This window comes from Saccostrea echinata, unplaced genomic scaffold (assembly GCF_033153115.1).
Source record: "Saccostrea echinata isolate AGI-Se365-2 ecotype Australia unplaced genomic scaffold, CSIRO_AGI_Sech_v1 ptg000029l, whole genome shotgun sequence".
In the NCBI taxonomy this organism is placed as follows: Eukaryota; Metazoa; Mollusca; class Bivalvia; order Ostreida; family Ostreidae; genus Saccostrea; species Saccostrea echinata.
In genome coordinates, this window is record NW_026889778.1 from 19534120 (window position 1) to 19542270 (window position 8151).

The 8151-nt window shown below is 31.5% G+C and overlaps 1 long non-coding RNA gene across 1 annotated transcript; it reads right to left on the reverse strand.

The window, feature by feature from the left end:
* Window positions 1-2138: 2138 nt before the first annotated feature.
* On the reverse strand, window positions 2139-2734 carry LOC133194601 (uncharacterized). Its single transcript, XR_009722131.1, has 2 exons — window positions 2689-2734; window positions 2139-2524 (listed from the first exon to the last, which is right to left on the reverse strand). It is a non-coding gene; the product is annotated as an uncharacterized LOC133194601 (long non-coding RNA).
* Window positions 2735-8151: the final 5417 nt, after the last annotated feature.

The window sequence follows — 8151 nt, forward strand, 5'->3', positions numbered from 1 at the left end:
AAATAATCACTGGGAAGTCCTATGCAATGAACTGAATGGAGTGTGCAATTTTAAATTTCAAATTGATCAGCTTACATTTAAAATAAATAATATGTTGACAATGTCACTGTTGTACATGTATGAAGCGCAGCTGTTTGATACATATTTTCTTTAAAAAACCCAGATCCGTCTTTAAAGGCCTAATCTGTGATGTCACATGAGGTCGTACATGTATGTAAATTATAATTTTAAATGTATAAGGAAGTCTGAAAAAGTAAACACATAACTAAGATTTTATTTACTCCATCTGAAATTTTCAATAAAGCAGGTGGAATGTTTTCTTTGTGATTATGCACTAAACAACAGAATTGCAGTTACGGAAAAACAGTTCATTTGTGTTGCATTGTCCGTTAAAAAGTTACCAAATTCATATGGGTCAATATACACAGCTCTCTTTGCACCCAGGTGTTGTTTTCAAAGTTTGCGATAACAAAAGCGCTTTGGACCCTTTGCTACTCTCATTTCTCGTATTTTTTCTTCTCTAAGGTCTTTCAAATTACGCAAGTAAAAATTCAGGTTAGAATCTTAATTTTACGTTACGGTGACTAGTTATCAATTAAGTACAATTGTATCATTAAGAAATAACAAAATGCATGGAAAAAATGCTTTTTAGAAATTGAAGCTTTTTCCGAGCAAATGTTAGTCATTAGTTTTTAGTTTTGCATAAGGATATAAATCTTGGGTATTTTTTTCTCTTTCCTATTCTTTCTTTCTACTAACATCTAATAGGCGCAAAAATTAAAATGGAATAATACTAAAGTTTTTTGATGATCAGCTTTTTAAGGACTGTGTATTTTTTACTGTGTAATTCATACTGCAGCTAGGATGATATTCCTCGCATATATGTAAAAAAAATACTCATAATCTCGTTTTTAATTTAGTTCTACATGCAAGTACAAAAGGACACAACCGGGAATCATTTTCATGATTTATTACAAATGTCACATGAAACTCCTATTACTCGTGAACATGTTAGTTCTTCACTTAAATCACTTAGAAAATACACGACCGTCTTCAGAGTATGCAAAATGAATTAAAATTATGTTAAATAATTTGAAAACAACTCACTGAACTCTCATCTGATTTGTTAAGACAGGGTATAACTATCATACACAAACCACTACAAAAAGTTTTAACTTATGTGAAACTGTATCACATAGTGTTAAATCAACTTTATCCAAATCATGACCTCCATGGGTAGGGTGGGGCTACAATAGGGGATCACAGTTTTACATGGGAATGTATGGAAAAAAATCTTCAAAAATCTTCTCAATACCTCTGGATCAGAGAAAAAAATTAACTTATATGAAAACTTTTTAACATAGTGTAAAATCAAATCTGTTCTTTCAAAACTCTACTCCTCCAACAGCTTTGTAGCTAGTTCCATTAATACTTGGAGCACAAGAAGACTATACTAAGAATACTGTTCGTTATCTCCATATATTTCATAAGATACATTATCCTGTTTTTTGGTTTTTGATTTCCATGAACACTGTTGTCATGACTAGCAAAAAAGGATGTTTTGTGAAATTCATTCAAACTGCTATTCCGACTATAGTTTTGGTTCGATTTCAATGACTTTGTGCACAATCAGCTTTTCATAATGTAGCGTTTATCAGTTTTTGATTTTCTTTAAATGATGTTATAGTTGCAGAACTGTTGCTTTGTGGTTGAGAAAATTCGGAGAGGCAAACCAGAGATCCAAAATTCAGATCCAAGTATTGGAAAAATCTTCGATTTACAGCGACAGTTTTTGTAGCTCGCTTCCGGTAATTTTTCTTTAATTATATGTGTCCCCCTCTTAAAGTATGATATCTGTTAATATACCATATTTAACTCCGATTCCTGGACTGGGTTGCTCAAAACACTGGTTAATTTTGACCACTGGTTAAGTTAGCTAGTGGTTAAATTCTTTATCCAATGGCCAACTAACCACTGGTCAAATATTTGTTGCTCAAAATAAATTTAGCCCTTGGTTAGCTAACCACTGGTTAAGTCATTTAACCAGTGGTTAGTATCCCACAATGCATTACATTTGTCCGTCTGTCACCGCAAAAAAACATTGCTTCCAACACTGTAAACAAAAAAAGAAGTGAGAATTTTTCAGCTGATGAGACTTTATTTTTAGTAGAGCAAGTGGAGAAACATATTGGGGTTATAAAATCAAAACATACTAACCAAGTAACAAATGTTAAAAAGGCTGCTGCATGGCGCGAGATCACAGAAGCTGTAAACTCAAGGGGTGGGGTTTTAAGAACAGTCGAACAAGTCAAAGAAAAGTATCGGAAAGCTTGTTCTAAAGCTAAGGGGGAAATCGTTAGCCAGAAAACACATCGCCTGAAGACCGGTGGTGGTCCACCTCCACCCCCAGTTGATGCCATATCACAAAAAATTCTGGACGTGTTCCAAGACTCCCCAAATTTCGTTGGCATTGAAGGAGGGATCGAAGTCGGAGGCCTTGTCTTTGAAGGTACTTTTCCTTTTTCTGAAGTAGAATTCAAATAAAACAATAGCAGGTCGACACAATGTTTACATTCTACAACGAGGAAATTCGAAATACCGAAGCCCATCTGCGCACACAGAAACTTCTATAGAATTCATTCTTTTTCATTGAAACAATTTAGTTTGAGTTAAGAGTATATATTTTACCTCGTGTTCTCGGGTTACTAGTGCATTCCTGTCAAACCATTCATTACGTATTGAAACATCTCTCGCAGACGGTCCGAGTCAGACGCGGTTCTCACAAACTGCATGGTGAAGGCCAAATTAAAGAGAAGCGTTTCGCCCCTGTGGTGTTTCGCTCCAGCCAAAATTGTTATAAATGAAACAAGGGCTTGATTCAAAACATTTTTTTTTAAATCAGATAATTTTATAGCGTAGTACGCAATGCCAAGCTTCTTATATTTTTTGGTTAAATACTTTTTTCTTGAAAGAAATTATTCTATTTATTAGAAACTTTGTATATTAAACATATTTCTACATGGGAAAAAAAATTTAATTTTCTTTTGTACAGAGGTGTCATTGCCAGCAACAAGTACTCATGAGGATTTTGACTGTTCAAGTAACTATTATTAATACTGTAATGCATACCGTATGACGGGTATTTTCTGCGGTTGTCCAATTTTTGCGGAATTTTGCGGATAGGACAAATCCGCAAAAATTACAATCGCAAAATATTTTTCAATATTTTTTCAGATATATATTTTATACATGCAAATATGATAAGTGATGCGTATGTCCTCGTTAGCGAGAAAATTCGGGTGTCATCGAAATTCGAAGATTTTAGATATCAGGTTTTTTCCAAAACATATTGAATTAAAAAAAACCGTTGCTGTAAATAATTTCAATTTAATAAGTTTAAACAAAAACATCTTTTCTTGTACCTACTTCTTTTTTTTATACGGATATGCACCCAGTTAGCACAACAACGTTATTAAAACGTTATAAAAACGTTATGAAAATGTTATGAAAACATTTTTTAAAACGTTATTACAACGTTATTTTGTGTGTTTTTTTAAACGTTATTATAACGTTTTGCAAAAATGTTGTACTGTAATGTTTTAAAAACATTTTTAAAAACGTTTGGAAAACATTTTTAAAACGTTTTGAGAACATTTCTTAGAATGTTTTTAAAACATTTAAAAAAATCAACATAATAAACAATATATTTCTTATAATTTAATAAATTTAAATCCATTCATTAATGTTGTCTAAACACTGTTTTTTTTAACACCTGCACAATAAAATTACAGTCTTCCTTCAAATGAAATTTGTACTGTTTGAAATACGTAAAGATCACAGCATCCTTATTCCATTAGAAATTAATCTGTTGTACACTTGGACTTCTCTATTTTCATCTGAAAAACAAAAATTTAGACATAAAACTTTGACTAAATGATTACCCATTCATACTCGTACATTTCTTTTTAGTTAAACATATATCCATGTATTAGGGCATCTAACAAACTATACATACTAGTATATAAAATCAGATAAACACAAAGAAAGTATGTTTTGGTATACAGTTGTATTAATAAACAAAAACTTACATGTGTAAATATATCTATATATTTCTGATAACCAACGTCAAACATACCTTATCATATTTAATAAATTCCTCCAGGAAGGTATGGATCAAACCTCTTCGTCCCACATCTCATTAAATCGTAAGAGATTGTCTTTGATGCTTAGTAAGCCTTGTAAGCAGCAGCTATTAAAATGTAATGTGAAATTCATTATAAGTAAATGTATAAGCATATTTAACGAAGGCGTCGAAAGCAAATTAAAAGTGTGTGTGTGTGGGGGGGGGGGGAGGGGGAGGTAAACCAACAAAAACGGGGTAAGCCCGAATTTTCACTAACTCTATTATGGGGGGGCTAAGCCCCCTGCCTAGACTCCCCGGTTCCGACGCATATGTTTAATAGTTAAATGAAAACAACACAGCATTACTGGCATTTAGATAATTTTCCTTTTGCTCAATACATTTTCCAATGATGTTAACTGAATCTTCATGCATTTTCTTAGCATTAATGGTGAAAAACTTACTCTTAATAATTCTTTAAAAGAGTGCACTTTTCAACCCTCTGTCCAGTCCCAGTGAACTGACCTATGCAATTTGTTTGTATCATTGTCCTCATATCTCCACTCTGCATTGAAACCATTGCATTCATCTAAAATGAGTGTTATATTTTATCATGAAGAATGTGGATTTCAAAATCTTTGATTGCTATCAAATATATAACCAAGCCTGAGGTTAATTAATTAATTCCTCTCCTTTCCCTTCCAAAAGAAAATAGGTTTAACATGTTTAGCGTGGCATTGTATTCTGTAATACATAAACAAATCTAACAAATCATTTTACATCTCTTAAGAATTATCTAACCCTGTCTTGTTAAGACCCCCTCCCACACCCATTCCTATTCCCAACTATGTTTTAATTATGTTTTAAACCCCGTCACACATTTTTAATATATGTAAATAAACCCAAGTTTTCAAACAATAAATCGCCCGCCTAATTCAAATGCAAATGAACTTTATAAATTCAACTCAACAAACATATATGTATGCACCTAAGTCTATGAGAATGAAAGATCTAAGATTCTAAATGCATATGTATTTACAGCTACAATATGATTGCTAAGTATACAATATGAATACTATTCAAAATTTAACATACCATACGTTGACATTTGTAAGATATTCCCCTATTCCTTTTCTTTTTCTTACAAGAATGCCGCCGAGTTTTTCAAAACTGTGATTCTGATGACCTATATAGATCACATGGACATAGTTTGCAACAAGGATCGGCTGCATCAGCCCTGGCCATGGCATCCCGCTGTGTCACTCAATTAACTCTCGATAAACACATTATCGAAGGGGGAACTCCCATAGCACAAATAATTGACTCCACTGAATTATTTAATTCAGGAACTTTGTTGAACAAATAATTTTTCAGAATTTTTTTAACTCTTCTTGTTATATATATAAATATTTTTTACAATGGTTTAAGAGATAAATATGAACACATTCGTGTTGTTGTTGTTGTTGTTTTTTTTAATTTTATTACCACGACTCAAAGTCAATCATAACTCACACTTTGGAGCTAATTATAAGAAAACAGAAGTTATATATATATATATATATATATATATATATATATATATATATATATATATATATATATATATATATATATATATATATATATATATATAAAACGTCTTTCACTTAATAATGAAAAAACTTCTGATGCTTGGAGTTGGTATTTCTGTAACGTTTTTACAATGTTTTGCAAACATTTTAAGACAATCTTGTATTCATGTTGTCTGGTAACATTTGTATTTTATGAAATTTATAATAATTATTACACAAGGTATGATTTTTTTTCAATCATGCTATTTAAGTTATAGCTAAGCGATTTTTTTATCATTATAGAAATTAATGTTAAATGCTAAATGTTTTCTGAAAACCTCCTTGCAACACGAACAAAATGTTATGAAAAACATTTTTAAAATGATTGTTAAGAACGTTTTCTGATAACGTCTTTACAACCAAAATAAAACGTTTTTAAAAACATTTTATAAACGTTTTATTAAAATGTTTTCAGATAACATCATTACAACGGGAATTAAATGTTATGAAAACGTTTTGTGCTACCTGGGCATGTACATGTAAATGACTAAAAGAGATTTCGCAATTAGTAGTCCAAACTCCGATAGCTGCAAACAACACCTAGTAGCTTTTCTTTCTTTCTTTAACACTTTTTTCAATCTTGTGTTTTTATCTGGAGACCATAATTACTGCTTGTATACACAAAGTGGCTTGATTGTCTCGCGAATTTCACACAATGCACACACTGACAGGATTAGTTACGCCTCAATGCACATGGCACCTGTGATTGTACACGGTCAACTTTAGGTTACTTGATTATGCAACTGTTTGTTTGAGCTTAAAATATAAACACCAGATTAATTTTGATGGCAATTAACTATAAGTGTATTTTTTAGAATATGGCTTGGATGCATTAATTATCTATATATTAAAATATTTTAATAGATCGCATAAAACGTTTGTTACAATGTAGAATAAAGATTTTTTTATTGTTGTTTGGATGGACCGATACTGCAATAATTCATTTCAATTGGGACTCAACATAATTTTACAAAGACTAACTTAAAGATAGTAGTTTAGTTAAGCTTAAAAGCTTAATGCCAGTTCTCATGCAACTTTGATCAATATGTCTCAATGAATTTATAAAACGTAAACATGGCAGCTATCTGATAATTCTTAGAGATTAGTGATCATACCCAGTAAATAATTTTTTGCGGTATAATGCAACCGCAGTAATTGAAAACGCAGAAATTAATTTTCTATCTTTAAGGGGTTAAATCGCAAAAATTTCCAACCGCAGAAAATACCCGTTATACGGTATTACAATGTTTATGTAAATAAATATTGAAATTTATCAAACTTTTATATACTAAAATTAATCATTTAAATCATTATTTCATTTTTTATAATAATAATATTAATCAGCATCATCATCAAAATAAACTTATTATAATACTCTGGATATCTATTTCCATCATATATATATATATATATATATATATATATATATATATATATATATATATATATATATATATATATATATATATATATATATATATATATATATATATATATGTTTCTTTTTTATTATAATTATTATTTTTTAGAACCCCAAACTGCCTTTGGATTAGAAAACACCTGTGTTGGTAATTATAACTATTTTCTAAATAAATAACTTTTCACTGGATAAAGTTTTACTACTCAATGGTTTATACAATTACATGTAATTTTATATCATAATTCTGTATGACTTTTATTTTTTAAACAAGAGGCCCATGGGCCACATCGCTCACCTGAGCACATTGGCTGGGCAAAAGCACAAATCAGTTCAGTATTAAAAAGATTACTTGGGGGGGGGGGGGATTGAATTTTAAACTACCTGATGCTTCCATATCAATATAACAAATTGCTTTGTTGTACTTGAGAAGATTTCAAAAATTTTTCCCCATATATTCCTTTGTAAAAATATGATCCCCCACTGTGGCTCCTCCCTATTCCAGGGGTCATAATTTGAACAAACTTGAATCTACACTACCTGAGGATGCATCCATATCAATAAGACTAAGCATAGCTTTTCTGTTCTTGAGAAGAAATATTTTTTTATATATGTTCTTATGTACAACTTTTGACCCCCCACTGGGCCCCACCCTACCCCCGGGGGTCATGATTTGAACAAACTTGAATCTACACCACCTGAGGATGCTTCCACATGAGTTTCATCTTTCCTGGCCCTGTGGTTCTTGAGAAGAAGTTTTTTAAAAGATACTATTAATTTTTCACTAATTCTTTATTATCTCCCCTTGAAAGAAGGCGTGGCCCTTCATTTGAAGAAACTTGAAACCCCTTCACCCAAGGATACTTTGTGGCAAGTTTGGTTGAAATTGGCCCAGTGGTTCTTGAGAAGAAGTCGAAAATGTAAAAAGTTTACAGACAGACAGACAGACAGACGGACAGACGGACGCCGGACAAAAAGTGATCAGAAAAGCTCACTTGAGCCTT